The sequence below is a fragment of the Callospermophilus lateralis genome, chromosome 5 (assembly GCF_048772815.1).
Source record: "Callospermophilus lateralis isolate mCalLat2 chromosome 5, mCalLat2.hap1, whole genome shotgun sequence".
Taxonomy (NCBI): Eukaryota; Metazoa; Chordata; class Mammalia; order Rodentia; family Sciuridae; genus Callospermophilus; species Callospermophilus lateralis.
The window spans coordinates 125,796,672-125,815,298 of record NC_135309.1 but is presented as its reverse complement, the minus strand read 5'-3'; the positions used below and the strand labels follow the sequence as shown (position 1 = coordinate 125,815,298).

Below are 18,627 nucleotides of genomic sequence, written 5' to 3'. Positions count from 1 at the left end.
ATCTGACTATTCCAATAACTTAAGAAAACGGCAAAGAAAGCACGCAAACACACAGAAGTACCTTTTCAAAATATCTTTTCAAAATCTGGGATAGCTCTCCCACCTTAGAGGTCTGTGGAAAGACAGAGAGAGCTACTAAAATTCTTTATTCTTATATAAGGGACACACAAGGGGAGGTTCCATGGAACATTCTATCCCCAAAAGGGCAAAGGGGTAGGATTACAAAGAAACAGGTGAGTGTAACTCAACCCCACGGGGTAACACCTATTTCTGGAGCCACGCCTCATTAACTGAAGGGAGGTAAAGCCCAAGTTGTTGCAGGGTACAATGATTATTCAGTATCTCTTGCTCAGGACTTAAGGGCATGTATTTGCAGAGTGGCTCAAGAAGTGGGCTGTTCATAGATACATTTTTATCACATAGTTTTCCTTTCTTATTCATTTCCCAGGAGATTTTTTTAAAGTGACAATGGAAGATTGACTTTTATTGTAAATATTTCCTGCATTTATTGATGATCATATAAATTTTCTCCTCTAATCTATTAATATGGTGAGTTACATTGATTTTCAGAAGTGAATACAACATTGTATTCATGTGACACATGCAGCTTCATCAACAGGTTTTGATAGGTTGCTGGATTTTGACTAGAATCCTTATATTCACGTTTATGGTGAATTAGCCTGTTATTGTATTTTCTGTAGTCTGTTATTTGTGTTACTTTTCACATATGTTGCCTCTCTACCCTGGTGTCTGCTCATCTTTGCTGAACATTAGATTAGAAAAAATTATTTGAGAAAATAATTTGAAGCATTGGATGATCTCTCTCTAAGGAAAATGCTTTCATTTCCTTCTATTGAAGCAACGTTCTAGAAATGCTAGTAATTCTCCTATCAGTTTCCCACAGTTTCAGGGCTGGACACTTCATAGGCTGTCTGGTCATTGCCCTCAAGGACTGGTTTACTTCTAGTTCACTTGTCATCTAAGGGACTGTGGTTTGTGTATGGACTTTAATCATGAAAAAGTTTATCAGGTATCCCCTTTCAGTTAGGTCTTGGGTTTCAGTTTTCCATTTCTGTTTGAGGATTGGAAAATTCCTTTCTCCCCACCCCTCACCAAGGCAAAAAGTGATACAACAACTTGAGTCTCTTCTTTGAATTTCTTTCTTCTCCTGGTGTAGGAAGAGTGCTTAAATGTAAGAGAATCGGTTCAAACAGCTAACCCCTTTATTACCAAAAGAGAAAATCCAGAGTAGTATTTTAAGGGTCTCCTGTTAAAAAGCAAATATTGATTTTTAATTTTCCAAATTCCTTATATACTATCTATTGATGTGACATGTTAACTAATGGAAGAGTAGATATGTTTTTTTGTTGTTGTTGTTTGTTTGTTTTTTTAAGCCATGAGAATTTAACCCAGGGGCACTTAACCCTGAATGACATCCCCAGCCCTTGTTGTTTTTGTCATTTTGAGACAGGGTCTCATTAAGTTGCTGAGGGCCTCACTAATTTGCTGAGGCCGACCTTGAATTTGCTGCCCTCCTATCTCAGGCCTCCCTCCTGAGCCACGGGAATTACAGGTGGGCACCACTGTACCCAGTTAAAATAATGCTCGTATTGATCAGTATTGTAAAATTTCAATTTTATAGTAGAAAATGTTTTTACTTAAAAAATTTAACTCACCTTTAATTCTGTAAATCTATATATTTGCTTATATTAATTATTCTCTTTTCTTTAACTGTAAAGTGTCTATTGAAATGATAAATTTGATTAATAATTTCAATTTATAGAAGTTATTCTTTATAAAGCTATTTTTCCATGTTGATAGAGAAATGATACATACTAACATTTATCTGAACAAAATATATTTCCTTATTTTGATATTTAGAAGTATGAATGTGAATTTTTCTTAGAGATATTCACGATTTGCATGCAAAGGTATACTTTGCTTTTCTCACTTAATATGCCATATATATATTTTTTCCATTTGGGTTTCTCATTTATAACTTTACATTGATACATCCTGCTGTGTTGCTGTTAACTATTGTCCCATTGTTAGATATTTGGGCTGTTTCCTGTGGGATACCCTTCCCCCAACTGTAAATATTGTGGCTATAAAAAAATCATTGTACAAGAAGATTTTTTTCTTTTTCCTTTTGGATGTTTTTCAGAAGGATAGTATTATTGTGTCAAGGATTATGTGTATTTTTTTTAGTTCTTATAGCATATAGAACCGTGTAAACAGCATAGCCCTCTGTAATGTGAGAATTTACTCATTTCACCAGCATTACATTTTCATTTACTTTTTGCAGTTAGATGGATGTAAAGCAATGATACATATTTATTTATTTTTTATTCATGCATCATTTATTTTTTGAATAATAATATTAAAATGCTTATCTTTTGAAAAGTATTTATAGATGATCATCAAGAATGTAGGCTTAAGATCCTAGAATTTAAGTCTAGAGGAAACCTCAAGAGATCATCTCGTTCTGTGTTCCTCCTCATTATTTATAATAACTGGCTTGTGAAATGACTGAAGCCCAGGCTGTCAACCTGCTGTCTGTCATTTTGGGAAGCCCTTTGGATCACCCTCTAAAAATCTTGCAGACTTCCCTCTTTCTCCTTTCTGTTATATTCTAAATACGTTCCATTTCCATTTGAGGAATGACAGTCTTTGCACTTCCTTGTGTTAGAACCTCATAGGGGGAAAGGGAAAACATTCTATTCCTCAGAGCCTTTGATTTTGAATAACTGAATCTGTACCTGGCTCTGGTTAGATAACCAGATTAGTGCAGCAAATCATCCCAAAGCTTGGTGGCTTAATAATGACTTGTCGTTTATTATCTCTCATAGTTGTTTGGGCTGGGACCTTAAGAATGGTTTGGCCAGGTCCTTCTAGCTCTAGGGCTCCTGAGTGGTGTCCTCAGAGGGTAGACAGATTTCCTCTATTCATGTGGTATCCTCCAGTCTCTCAGTCATGGTGCCCTCTGAGAAGGCTGACTTCTTGTGTGGTGACTCAGGTCAAATGTTACAAAAAGAAAAGGAAAAAATTGCTTGGCCTTACCTAAACTTGACTCAGAGATCACACAATTGCAGATGTCCCACCTAGATTCCAGGGAAGATTCTGCCTCTTGACTAAAGGATATAAAAATATTCCCAGACATTTTTTAAAACCACTACAGGAAATTGAACAATTTAATAGTCCTTACAGGACTACCCACTGGTTAGCCTAGGATTTAAACATTGACATTATTGACATCTGAGGCTGGACCATTTCCTCTGGGGCTAGTTAGAGGGGTCTGGTCTGTGCATTGTAGGATATTGTACAGCATCCCTGGCCTTCACCCTCTAGATGTCAGCACCCCAATGTGACAACCAAAACATACATCCGGACATGAGCAAAATGAACAAAATTCCTCTCAGTTGAAACAATGACAAAAAGTAAACACATATTAAGCACATTTAGTAACATAGAATTCAACTCTGAATAGTAAGTTAAATGCCATCATTTTTCTAGCTCACTTTAAATAAATCACAAGCAAATTATTCCCTACCTTATTGGGTCACTAGAAGTATCAATGGAACAATGAAAAGTATTTTTCAGATTGTAAAAGCATTCATAATGTTATTTTTTTAAATCCACATACTGGGTATTCACCAATTTTTATCATCATTCATTTATTTAAGGAACTCTTTAAGATGGAGTGCCTGTAAGATGACACCGAGTGTCAGCACTGGGGAATTATAGGATCTGAGGCACCCCCAGCAGGAGCTCACCTTTCCATTTCTAACATCACCTGTAAAGGGGAACAGTAGCACATACATCTTTGTCTTATTTTTTTTCTTCTCAGTACAGAAGATTGAGCCCAGGGGTGCACTACTTCTGAGATACATCCCCAACCCTTTTTATTTTTCATTTTGAGACAGGGTCTCACAACATCCAGACTGGCCTTGAACTTGTGATCCACTGACCTCAACCTTTTGACTCACTGGGATTACAAATGGATTCCACAGTGACCGGCTCCTGTATCTTAATCGAATGTGAAGATGGATACTTAAAGCAAAGACTTTTTAAAGAAAATTGCTTTTTTCACCACGACATTCAAAAATAGTTGTAGGAATCATTTTGTGCTTTTGCTTTTTTCACTTTCTAAAAGTGCTTACAGCTCTAAATCAAACATTTGAGTGCTTAACCCTGTATGTGGTATGTGACCCTTTCCAAAGAGTCTATAGTTTCTAAGTTTAGATGCATTCTTTTTTTGTTTTTTGTGAAGGGAAGTGCTTTCTACCTGCATTATTGTCCCCTCAGCCAGAGACAATGCTATTGAAAATGAGACTTCCTGTGGTTATCTATGTGTTCAAATGATCTTATGTGACCTATGACCATTTCCGTTACCATACATATCCTGGGTAATGATTAGCTGCACTGTAGAGTTGGGAGTTTGTTTGCTCAGTTCCAGAATCAGAGTCTGAATAATCCCATTTCCTGTTAGGCTTCCTGGAGGGTCCATGGACTGATAATATTTTCTTGGCTTTTATGGTGTGCCTTTTTGTGTGCCTCAGCAAAAGCAGCAATGCTGTCCTCCTATTCAATACACAGCAGTCATCAGAAATGTAAATAGAGTCTATTCAGGATATGCTTTCTATACTAGCAGTGGAAGTAGGATCTCTAATTGGCAAGCCTTATTAAACTTCTCAAGAAGTGTGTTATCCTCTGTAGCACATAATTATATTAAGGGCAAAAACAGTTTGTTGTTATTTACTGAGTGCCTGTCATTTTTTATGCACCTGGTTGAGAATGTCATATGCATTACCTGATAATGAGGAGGGAGCCACACATATCTGTTTTCAGATAAGAAAGCAATGACTTATATAGAATGAGAAATTTGCCCAAGGTCAAATCTCAGAGGCCAAGCTCTTAGACATTACATTGTACTGTTGCCCTTGCTTGATAAGTAGATTTTTTTGGTTAAAAAAAAAATGAAGTATTTCCATCTTCTATATACTTCCACTCCCATCATCCCCATATATAGTCAGTTTTCTTTTTAGGGTTCTCCTAGAGCTAGATAAAAGAAGTTTAATGTCTTCTAAAATTCTAAATAGAGAGTAAGCTGTAAGTATATTTACATGTATATATGTGCTACATATAGATGTGCAGAATATATTTATTTATATTATATATGTATTTATATTTTATACTTATACATATATAGTGTACATTTATTAACGCATGTATTGAGTCATCTTTCTTTGTATCTACACAATATTCTACATTCAAACATCTTTCCTCTGTACCAGCCCAGAACTTTATATATATAAAGCTGTAAATCATCTATCTATCTATCTATCTATCTATCTATATATATATATGTATGTATGTATCTTACTGTATGGTGGAACTGTGAAATAATTAATTACTACTTGTTCAGTAATTACTACTGAATTCTGAAGCATTGTGACAGATGCTGTTCTGAGTACTGAGCATTGTGGCTGTGTTAGTCAGATTTCCTTCACTGTGACAAAATACTGGAGAAAATTAAGTTAAAGAAGGAAAGATTTATTTTGGCTCATACTTTTCCAAGGTTTCAGTCCACGGTCACTTGGCTATTGTTTCTGGGTTTCTGGTGAGGTGGAATATCACTGAAGGGAGAATATGCATGATGGAGCACAGCTGCTTACCTCATAGCAGCCAGGAAGCAGAAAATGTGGAGGGGGAGGGACCAGAGACAAAACATGGCCTTCAAGGGCATGCTCCCACAACCTACTTCCTCTAACTAGGCCCCACTCCTGAGGTTCTTGCTGCCTTTCAATATCCCATTGTATGGACCCATTAATGAATTAATCCATTCATGAGGTCAGAGCTCTCATAAACCAATCACCTCCCAAGGACCCTCCTCTGAACACTGCTGCAATGGGGAACAAGACTCCAAGAAATGACCTTTTGGGGGACATTTGAGATCCAAACTACAATAGTGGCCGTTAACAGAACAGACACAGTTCCTACTCTTAGAGACAAATACATAGTTACCATGAAAGAAGTGAAGCTTAAGTTTCAGGGACCTCACTGCACAGGTCCTCTTTACACAGCCCAATACTTTTATCAAATTTGCAAAAGCTATGAGCGTTGTTTCTTTTCCACCCTAATATATTTCAACAAAAAGGACATCCATAGTAAACTAATTGTTCAATGTAGTCAATTCCAGATTTCTGGATTAATCCCTGTGGAAGAAAACTTGAGGTGCCTTGAATACTATAGCTCCTATATAAAATTGGGAAATGATCCTTAATATTTTCTTGACATTGAAAATATGGAGGTGTGAAAATGAAAGGAATATTTCTTAACTGAAAGTAACCATTTTAAAATTTAATTTATCATGCTAGAAAAAAAATGCATTCTCTTATTCTTTTAAGAGAATATAATGTTATAAAATTGTGGTCATGTGAAGGGGATCAAAAGCTGTAAGAAAGAAGGATACAGAAGAAGTGTTCCAGGCAATTAGTGAAATATGTGATTTTTAAATTTGTCAGCTTTTGAAAATGAGTAATTTGCAAAACATTGCTTTTCTCATTTTGAGTAAATAGTTAATTTTATACCTGAATTTATTAAGCTATTTAATTTTTTTTAAAATTTTACATAAGAAGTCTTTCTTCTTCAAACTTCAGAACTTCCATCCCTACAATACTTGCCCCCCCCCATAGATTTTAATGAGAAGGCTGACAATAAAAAACAAATGTATGATTTAAGGTGGTGATGGGTGGTCTATTAAGAAAATAAACATAGTAAAGGGGACAGATAATGACAGGGTTGAGGGGGAGAGATATTTTTATGCAGGGTTCTATTGCTGAATGAAGAATTATAATACACGAGGTGATGCAAAATGATATCTATTATCTTAGTTTCTGAAGGTCAGGAGTCTTGACCTGGCTTCACTGGGGTCCACTAGTTCAGAGTTTCTTGCAAGGCTGCCATGATCATGTTGGTGAGTGCAGGGTCTCATCGATTGCTGGACTGGGAGGGGGCTTCCTTTTCTGCTTACTCAGATGGTTGGTAGAATTACTTTCTTTCAGGCTGTTTGACTGAGGCCCTCCCTTCCTTGCTATTTCTCAACTGGAAGCTGCTCTGTTTCCTTGCCCTGTGGGCCTCTTCTCTTCATCCAGCCCAGTAAGGAAGAGCATTCAGTGGCAAGATGGATGCTGCAATCTTATGTTACATCCCTGATATTTGTTTCTATTTTTTTGAATCTTAAAAATCTATCAGATAATGTTGGGTCCTGCCTTCTCCCAAGAGGAAGATATTACACAAAAACATAATTATCTGGAAATGTGAATCACTAGGGGGTGCCCTGCAGTATGCCTACCCCAGGTCAGGGGTGGAGGCATCTCTAACAGGTTAACTTATGAAAGGAGTTGAAACGCAGTGAAAATGAGTATTCATATCTCTGGGAAAAATTCAAGGGAATCAGGTACAAAGGGCCTGAAGTCAGTGGAGGAGCCATAACTGTAGCTGAGTGAACCAAAAGGTAGAGTCGGACTGGTGAAGGAAGGGTGATCATGCAACTGTGGAGGCAAATCTTATACCTGGGAGCAGCAGAGAAACAATTCCAAGTAGTACACTACTGTAAGAGATGAAGTGGAAAGTATCAAGGGAGTTGGAAGAAGGGTGTGAGCAGGCCCAGATGGGCCACAGGTTTGTGCAGAAATGGCTTGCAAACAGAGATACAGCAGAAGAAATACTAATGCTAATCACACATATTTCTTCCATGCGTTGCCTGAAGACAAATAAAACATAGCTTGTTAATAAGCAAGTTGGACAACAGGAACTGACTTGCTAACTGTGCAAAAGTGGCATTTTGAGAAAGAGAGAGAGAGGAAGGGTTTTCTCCTTTTACATAGAAGGAATTTAGGATGAAGTGGAAAAATAGAAAGTGAATCCAAGAGATGGTATTGCTCGTCATTTTCCTGGTAACTCTTGGGCCAACATTCTTTCTCCTGTATTTCACTGTCTCTTTCTCAGCCACAGAGAGCCAATGGGTCTGCCAAAAAGCAGCTCACCCTCCACCCTCTTTATGTAGGAAAAAAAAGAATCTATTGAGTTGTTAGGAGGTTCTAAATCATGGTAAATAGATGTAAGAAACAAATACAGAGGGCTTTTGAGACATTCATTGATCGAATTATTGAAATGTGAAATAGCCTTGAAATGACCTAACTATGTGCCACAGTAATCTCTGACTGAATGCAATCTGGCTCCCTCGCACTGTGCTGTCTCTCTCTCTCTCTCTCTCTCTCTCTCTCTCTCTCTCTCTCTCTCTGTCTCTCTCTCTCACACACACATACACACACAGGCTTCTTTTTCCACACAAAATATGAACCTTAAGTTAAACAACTAGAACTTGTACATACCTCTCCTTGTGTTTATATAAGTGCATGTATGTATTGACAGAATTATCTTTTGAAAGCTGGATTATTATTTTTTTGAGAGAGAGAGAGAGAGAGAAAGAGAGAGAGAGAGAGAGAGAGAGAGAATTTTTTTTTAATATTTATTTTTTAGTTTTCGGCGGACACAACATCTTTGTTGGTATGTGGTGCTGAGGATCGAACCCGGGGCGTACGCATGCCAGGCGAGCGCGCTACTGCTTAAGCCACATCCCCAGCCCTGAAAGCTGGATTATTAAATTGAAATTCTGTTAAATCTGATTTCCCTCCATATTGGCTGTCTAGGGTTGTCATAAAAAAACGTGACAGACTAGGTGCCTTAGCCAACAGAAGTTTGTTTTTACTGTGGTGGAAGTCAGCAGTCCAAGATCAAGGTGCTTTGGAGATTAGTTCCTAGTGGGGGCTCTCTTGTGGCATGTAGATGACCACATTTCCTCTGTGTCCTCCCAAGGCTGTTCCTCGGAGCCTGTGCTGAGATTGAGGTATCTCTGGAGTCCTCTTATAAGGAAACTGGCTGTGTTGGATTAGTTAGGGCTTCACTTTTATGACCTCATTCAACCTTAATTACTTTCTTGTAGCCTCTGTCTCCAAATAAAGCCACACTAGAGGGTAGAGCTTCAGTATATGAATTTTGAGCGGAATAACTCAATTAATAACATTGCCTTAGACAAAAAAAAAAAATATATTTATTTAAGAGTTTATGTCCGACTGTGAAAGTGATGCTTACATTTCTTTGATGTGAACATAGAGTAATTGTCAATTAATTATACATTCATGCTGAGGTTGTGCTCAGTGGTAGAATGCTTGACTCACATGTGTGAAGCACTGGGTTCAATCTCAGTACCACATATAAATAAATTAATAAAATAAACGTCCATCAACAACTAAAAATATTTTTTTTTAATTATACATTTATTCACTAAAAATAATGTTGCAAATCATGAAGCAGTATATTATTACAGTCTGTCTCTTTGCCTCTTAAAATCAAGGTAAGATTTCATTCAAATGCTTGTATCCCAGTAAGAAAATATAATGCATTCCCAAGATTTTTCTGAACACCCAGGAAGTATATATTTTCATTGTTATTTGACTCCAGCTTCCTGACTGTGGGTATTTGTTTTATACTCTCCTAAGTCTGGTATTTGCTCTTACCCTGTGTGCAGGCTCACCCTTTAGCCTGTTAACTGTGTTATAGATGTTGAGAGATGGCACAAGATTTGTAAGTCAGAGAAGAACTTTTTCACTCACAGCCCAGCAAGCATCATGAGCCTACTTATGCTGGGTCCCTTTGCCCCACTGTAATCTCATAGTTTTTGCATAAGGAGGCACAGATGGACCCCTGCACATACAAGGTTGCACTGTAGGAAAGATATGGTGAGCTTGGTGAATCTGCTATGTTATTGCAAGGGTCAGCCAGCCTGCTCTCTGTCCTGGGGGAGATACTGACTCATCAATCCCTCAGTGTTGCTCACCATAAACCCAACCCTAAGAAAGGGCCCAGATAGAGAGAAGTCGGGGTCTTACATTCTCAACATAGCTATAGTATTGGGTTGAATGGTGACCTTGTCAAGAAATATCACCACAATGGTCCCTAAAATTTATGACCATATTTGGAGAGAGGTCTTTGTAGAATGCCTTGAGGAGACTGTTGACAGAAACTTGAGTGAGTGTTCCAGCTGTTTCTGTTGAGGATTTGGAAGAAAATACAAAAAAAGTGCTACTGGAAACTGGAGGAAATGTAATTCTCATTGTATAGTGGCAGAAATTTGGGTGTCGTTATTTCCTATAACTTTCCACACAACTCTCAAGCAATAGACTTGGATATTTAGTTGAGCAGATTTCCAAACAAAATGTTGAAGGTATAAACTTCTTTTTCTTTTCAAAATGTGATAGAAAAGTGGCAACCTGAAGAAGGATCAGTTAAACCAAAGGAACCAGTCTATCATCAGCCTTGATGACCTGGAAGAATTTCAACCTATTCAGATGGAACAAAGAATGGTTGCATCCTTACAAACTTTTCATGTTGAAATTTCTGCTGTGATAATATTTGGAGGTGAAGACTTTAGGAATTAGTCTCTTTATAAGAAGGTAGAGGGCTAGTTAGCTCTTTTTTGCCTTGGGAGGATACGACTAAAAACTGGCCATCTTTAAACTCAAAGAGGACTCTCACCAGAATCCAACCACATTAGAACCCGAACTCAGAGTTCCAGCCTTCAGAATTTTGAGAAATAACTTTATGTTGCTTGTATGCCACACACTCTGTGGTACTTTGTTATAGTAGCCCAAACTAAAACAGTAACAGGAGATTCACTATTAGGAAAGCATGCCTAAAAAGGTCCAAGGTGTGGGTGAACAAGCTTTTGCTGAACAGATGGGGTATGTGATTCATGCATCCTCTCAACCATCTCAGCACAGGCCAGGAATAGAGATGAGGTTATCCAGGAAAGATTTATGGAAAACTCCTTTATACAGTGGCACAGGTCTCCATGACATATATTGGAGACCTACAAGGATTTTAAGAATGTTGCCTCAGCAGAAACACTACACTTTAAACTAAGGGAGATATAGCTGCTTTGGACCCAGAGGACAGAGCCATGAACAATAGAGATTTCTCTTCAGAAATTTAAAGAGAAAATTCTAATGGAATTTTATGTCCTACGTGTCAAACTTCTTTGAGATTGGAGACTTCTATTTTCCTTCCAATTCCTGCCTTTTACATTAAAATTCTCTAAAACGTGCCTGCCACACTATTCCATTTTGGAAGTAGGTAACTTGTTCTTCAGGTTTTCAAAACCACAAATAAAGAGGAATTTTGCCCCAGGAAAGATCACCTGAAATCTCATTCATATGTAAATTCAGAACTTTTAAATTAATAATATTTAGATGAGTTCTGAGGCTCAGTCAGACTTGGTTCTGTAATGGGTATATATATATATACACACACACACATACACACACATTAATATATTACTAATTAATTACATTAATATATTAATAATATATACATTAATATATATATATACATTAATATATATATTAGTTGTAGATAGACATAATACTTTTATTTTATTTTATTTATTTTTACACAGCGCTGAGGATCAAACCCAGTGCCTCATACATGTGAGGCAAGTGCTCTGCCTCCCCGCCCCAGGTTGAAATTCTTAAAGAAGTGAGGATAATATGTTTTGCATGTAACATGGATGTGAATTTGGTTTGGGGGAGGGTGGTCAGCAGAGTGTAGTGGGCTTATTGGTGGTTTCTTAAAAGATATATCCACATCATAATCACTAGAACTAGTGAGTGTTACCTTATTTGGAGAAAGAGTCTTTGCCTATGTGATTAAGTGAAGGTTCTTGAGATGAGAACATGCTGGGTGGCCTGGGTAGCCAACAGAATGTGTCCTGACAAGAGTGAGTCAGAGAGACATTTGACACACAAATAGAGAAGGAGATGATGTGACCACAAGACACAGAGTGTTACAGACATGAGGTTAAGGAACACTCATTGTCCCCAGAAGCAAGAAGAGGCAAGAAATAGATTGTCCCCTGGAGTCTCCAGAGAGAGAATGGCCTTGAGAAAACTTTGATTGCAGATTTTTTGATATCCAGAAATGTGGGAGAATAAATTTTTGTTTAAGTCATTTACTTTGTGGTGATTTGCTGCAGTAGCCACAGGAAACAACCATGTTCATTAAAATGTGTACACGGCAAAAGACCCGTGGAGGTCTCTCAGCTAAGCCTCCTGTAGTTCATTCTTACTGACTGAGAGCTGGCATGTTCAACTTCCCCACAAAATCCAGCATACCAGGCCTTTGTGGATGTGGATAGGAGAGAGAGGAGGCAAGTCAGTCTTACCAATGCAAACTCCAGTGTGAAGCAGCCTGTTTCTATGAATTTTCAACCACTCCCTGTGCTGCTGACCCTCATTTATTTCCTTCCTTTCTTCATTGTTCTCTTCGCTTCCCCCAAAGTCCTGTTCAGTTTTCTCTTTAGCAGCCTTGCCTCTTTATCTGATGAGAACATGCTGGGTAGCCTTTGCCTCTGTTTAGCAAGGAATTTTCCAATCAAAGGGAATATAAATATAAAAATATACATGTTAAATATTCCCCACATAAAAGAGTGATCAATTTTATCCATGTAATATTGTTTAAAAGAATGTTAAGAGATCCAGAGTAGTAACATACATATGTGAGGCAGGGTGAGGGAGAGGGAATGATATTAAAGGAGGAAGGCAAGAAAGAACCAGGAAATCCAGGAGTTAGAGAATCTCAGAATTAAGAACAAGAAACAGAGTTGTAGAAACATGATCTCCCAAGCTAAGACTATGGTTCCTTCCATCCAGACACAAAAGATATAGAATGGAAGAATTTGCTCACTACAAGTGCAAGTAATAACTATGGGTGCAATTGAAATTTATAAAAAGCTGTCAATCCTAATGCTATGCTCAGTTTTATGACTCATCTGCATGGATTCTGTGAGAAGCTTAGAGAAGAGATGGTATCTTATAATTATCATCCCTACTGTAAGAACAGAATCTACTAGGTAGAAAATAGTAAATGCTTGTTAACTCAATAAAAAGTGAATAAATGAGAAAATAAAGTCTGCTTAACAAATATCTATGTGTGTGCATATGCATTGTGTATGTTTAAATTCATCTACTTTGTATCATAGACAGTTATGAGCAGAATGAAGAAAATCATAGAATCATGGAGAAATACCACAACATCAGACAAACATGGACAAGTTCACACAAATAACATATTAGAAACATAGACTTTCATAGAATTGAAGTGTTATCATGTGGCCATTTTAGACATTTATAACCATTGCCCTTTCAAATGCATAAATAGATATATTTTGATTCTTTGTACTTGTCTAGCAAAATAAATTTAGTCAAATTTATCCCAGTGGACTAGAGATTCATTTCACATATTTTAAATAGTATTTGAGGAGTGTGATCATAAACTTAGCCAATGTAAATGAGTTTGAAGTGAAGTTGCTTATACTGATAGTTCTACTAATCTAGAATAGAAGTAATTTCTTTCTTACTTATTTTTTTATCCTGGAAAAATATAATACACTAATAGAAAATTTGAAAGCAGCAAATTATACTGACAATTGTATTGCTTGTTATGTTAGTATTTTATAGATTTTTCAGTTTTTATTCTATTCTGAATATCATTTTGTTTTCATTATTTTTGTTTCATTATTTTCTTTTCATTATTTTCTTTTCATTATTTTCTTTCTACTGTACAGTCTTCACAATTACTGTTTTACAATGAAAGTGTAGAATTCTATCTAGTTTGTATGCTATGATTTGCCTATTCAATCTCTTCCTATTGAGCATTCAATACATTTCAATTATGGTTATTAAGAACTAACTTTAGACTGCTAAAAATCATCAAAGTCATTTAGCATGCATAAAATGTGTTTTCTTTGGGCACCAAAGACTGAGAGATAATATAAAATCCTGATTAACAAAATAGTACTTCTGTGGCTTACTCTCCTACTTCAAAGACAGTGAAGCCTATTCCTAAACACTGCTTTTTCATTCTTTGGGAGTAGTGAATATTCTCCTGGATTCTGAACATGGGTCTCCTGAAAACCTTTGCAGCTCTTTCTAGTGGTCCCCTGTGTCCTGGTCACTGCTGCACTTGCTCTGGGCATGAAGTCTTCATGCATAGGTGGTTCTCCTCTGGCCCTGCTCCTGCCAATACTTCTGCAGCTTCTTGGGTCCAGTCTCCTCAGGCAGGGGAGCACTGTGCTCCAACTCTTGACACTCAGTGCTCATAGTTCATAGAGGTCAGGGCCTTAGCATTCTTAGGTTTCTGTTGACTATTTAAAGGAGATAATTTTTCCCCTGAAATGCCAGTGTATACCTTCCAGAAAGTGCAACCTGATGAACCCTTGTTCAAAGCACCTCTTTCTTCCTAAGTCCATCTCTCACTTTTAATCTTTACCCTCTTCTCTTCACCAGAATTTATTCCCATACATGTCCCTGAATCCTTCTGCATGAACCCATTCTGTGAAAAGCTCTCCCCATTTGTCCTTCAGTGAACACAGATATCTCTATAATGGCATTCACCGCATAGATTAGATTCTCCTTCTGCCAGTCTTTACTACCAACATGTTTCCTTAAGCTTTGGGAATAATATGGGAGTCAATAAACTTCCCTGCTAAATTTTTGTTCTTGAATACAGGTTAATGCATTTTTGTTTTATACATTTATTTGTTTATGTTTTCATTTTTGAAGCACATTTTTTTTTCATTCTGAGTTTTACTGTGTCTTGAGAACAAAACTAGATTAACTATATTCAATCCACAGGCATATATTTCTATTTTGATGATAACTTAAAAATGGATTCCAGAATAAAGCAAGACAGTAGATTCTACATTTGCAGAAACTAATTCTTATATGACTAGAGTTTCTAAAAAAACCTATTTCAGAGATGGTCAGGAACCTTCAAAGAAGGAGGTCCTCTAAAATGCTTAAATGAGTAAAAGACAAAAAAAAAAAAAAAAAAAAAAAACTCTGCATAAACTACTTTGTACTTAACTCTCTGGTTTCCCTATGAATACTAAAACAGCAATAATAATCAAGGAAGAAACAGTATCCAATTTTCATTGTGAAAGTAGGAAAAATTAATTAACCTCTCCAGGAAACACATGTTTATATTTGCAGTAAGTTTTGGTGGGATTTACCAGAATACTTTGGCTTGGTTACTAGAAACAAATGTATAGCAAGGAAACCTTTGATAAAAACTTGGAATTTGCGACTCCATTACTGCATTCACATGAGGACAAATAGGGAAGACTTACAATCTGGTAATCATATGCTCCTGGCAGGGCAGAGTTCAAGCCTGTCTGAGATGCACTGAATCTAATGGAGAACAGAAGTGTTTACACTAATGAAGCCCTTGAAGCCTTGCTTTGCCAAACTTTTCGCCATTCCCACATCTATGCTTGCTCCCCAGGATGCTCCTTGTACCTGAAATCACAGAATTGTAGTGATTTGCAATTCATCCTTCAAGAGCCAGACTAATTGCTACCTCTACCGTGAAACCCTCAAACTTAAATTGCCCTTTGTCCCAGCCTTTGACTCAGTATACCTCTGCATTTTATACTCATCACACTGTGATATAGCTATTTTTTTCTAATCAAATTACAAGAATGAAAGCTCAAAGAGTGTAGAAATATTGTCCTTTTTGTTCGTTTCTTTCTAGATACGGTACCCTTGGGACCTAAAAAAATTCCTAGCACAAAGGAGCTACATAAGTACTTGTTGAACCATCCATTTCTTAGTATGTATAGACATATAGATATGGCTGGAAGGAAGAAAACAAGATCAAACATGACTTGTATGATCCACATGGTCCAATTAGCATTGGGATTGTGAAGAATAGATGTTCAGTTTGATGAATACTTCATATAAAAGTATTAAATTTGTGTAACTGACTAGGTATCATATGCTAAGTGTGAAATGATGACATGGACATTGAACTGTAAATATATTTGGAGAGAAATAAGTTGATGAGTTGAGATTGTCCAAATTTACAAAAGAAGCAGGGATTTATAGCAAGAAAGAAGAGGTTGAGGATCAGCAGACTGAAGGAATCAGAATAAGAATGACATGTTTTGTGAAGAAAATAAGCAGACCATTTATGAATGGAAACTCTAAACAACAGGTTGGAAAAGATGAGCCCAACCAAGACTCAATGCTCAGCCATCAGTTGTGTGGTAATGAGCAAGAAAGACATTTAACCTTCATGAGTTCCACTTTCCTTATTTGTAACTTGGTGATATAACTAGGCTTTGCTGTTATGCAAAGTTATTGTGGAGGTCAAATGAGTCAGGATGATTCTGACACTGGCAAGACATAAGCACTAAGAAAAGGTGGGATAGAAATTGGAATATACATTATGGTTTAAACTATAGATCATAGAGGAAAAAACATTGGGAGGAAATGTATTCAAATTAATTGCAATTAAGTAAGAAGGTTAGGACTCTGAACTTTCTCTTCTCCAATTTTCTCTGTATTCCAAAGCATCATTGAGAAATATATATTAATTAAAAATTGTTTTACTTGATAAATAATATCTTAGGGGATGAGAAAATCAGAAAATTTTTAAAAACAAGGTCTCATCATTCAAGGAGCTAGCATTTTAGCAAGTAGAACTAGACACAAAACAATGTAGATATGTAAGACAATTTCATATAATAATTTTTAGAATAATTGTATATTTATGAAGCAGAGTGTTGTGCTAGATAGAGGGGTCAGGGCAGACTTATCTGAGCAAAGACCTACATGGTGATTAGGTGCCAAAATCTAAATGCTGAGTTGGGAGTATGTTATGGACTATGGGACAAGCAGTTGCAAATGTTGTGAGCAAAATGAGTTAGATATATTCAAAGAATATATATATATATATATATATATATATATATATATATAATACATACACATTAATTATATATAATAAAATTAGACTATCAAATGATAAAATGACCTCCAGGTTCCTTATTTGTGTCAAGTGATAATAAAAATATACATATAATAATATACATGTACTACTTATATGTACTGTATAACAACATTTTGGTCAACAATGGACCAGTAGCATTTTTCAAAAGATAGGCCTGTTGTTAAGTGAGGCATGACTGTGTATACAGTATCTAAATGATAACATTTAGCTGATAGATGATAAAATGAACTCCATGATGATTTCATGGCATTATATGATTTGCCAACATCCACTTAATGGGGGAAAATTGGAGTCACTGAATATACAGTCATATATGTTCTTTCTACCACTAAATATAAATATAAAAAGTATAAGTTTGGCATCATCTCAGCAAGTTTTTACTAGTATGTTTGACAGTGGTTAAGTACTCAAATAGTATTTATAGAATTCCATACAATGGGGTGAAAATAAAGTGTTGATTGGAAACATCAGTATTCCAAATGTCAGTTCTGATTTTCTGCTTTATGTGCTGTTATTTTCTTTTGTATTTTATTTCCTCAAAATGAAAAGAAGCAGTGGTACCTTTGGGAAAATATATGTTGGGGATAAAATTTGTAAATGTTGAGCTGTGTAGATTTCACTGTGAGGTATTTGAAAATTAATATTTGTACTTTTTTCCTGGCAACACATACTTCTAAGAAATAATGAGCCAAGCTTTCTTGAGGGAGCAAATCCCTGATAGAGTGATTTGGGCACTTAGAGAAGCACATTGACTGCTTTAAGTCCCCAGAGCTTCATCATTGACTTCATTTTTCCTTTGAAGCACTCTACAGAATCTGCTTCCAGAAGTTTTGAGGTACAATGGACAGCAGGTCATTTTCTTCCAGCCTTTCAGTGCCTAGAACAATAGACTTCTGAAATGCTATGCCCTTTCAATGTTGTCCAGATTATGGGCTATTCCTTTGTGAAAGTACTATTATTAATGGAACTTTGATGTTAATTTTAAAGAGTCCACTCTGTCTTCTGTGTCTGCAAAGATAAATACTGACCCTAAGCCACATGAAACATATTCCATCTCCATTTAAAGCATTCACATCCACAAAACCTTTTTTCTATAGAAGGGAACACTGTCAGCTTAATGCTGTCCATGTCAGAGAGGAAACATAATCCACCTCACTCTTTCCCTTGTTCCCCTTTCCATCAGAAACGCAACTTAAAAAAAAAAAAAAAAAAAAAACATCAAGGTGTTATTCTCCCAAGGTGTTATTCTCCTTGGCCTGTGTGTGTGTGTGTGTGTGTGTGTGTGTGTGTGTGTGTGTGTTTAATGGCTGTCATTTCTTGATCATTCAGACAGAAGCATCAAAAAGCAAAACTACTTTTGACAGTTCCCATTGGGATAAAAAAGATATGACACCTACTCCTACATTTATTATCCTCCAAAATGATCTATTCTGAAAGAAAATGACACAATTTTCAAGGAGGTATGATTTTTCTACCTCCTTTGATACAGCCAGCATTGCCTTTTCAACAGATATTTCATCTGGAGACCATGTCAGGATCTGTAGGGGAATCCAAAAGAGATAAAATATGTCCTTCAGGTTCTGCACTTTGAGTATTATTGTGCTGGAGGACAAATGGAACTCAAATTACTTAAGAGTCCTTAGAGGTATTACAGTAGATTAAGCATTCAGGATCATGAATTAGCTCATTTTATGCTCAGTACTTGCATTTAGGATT

The 18,627-nt window shown here is 36.6% G+C and overlaps 1 protein-coding gene across 1 annotated transcript in view; it reads left to right on the top strand.

The window, feature by feature from the left end:
• Itga2 (integrin subunit alpha 2) overlaps positions 1-18,627 on the top strand; it is a 96,484-nt gene that overhangs the window by 12,460 nt on the left and 65,397 nt on the right. The window lies entirely within an intron of this gene.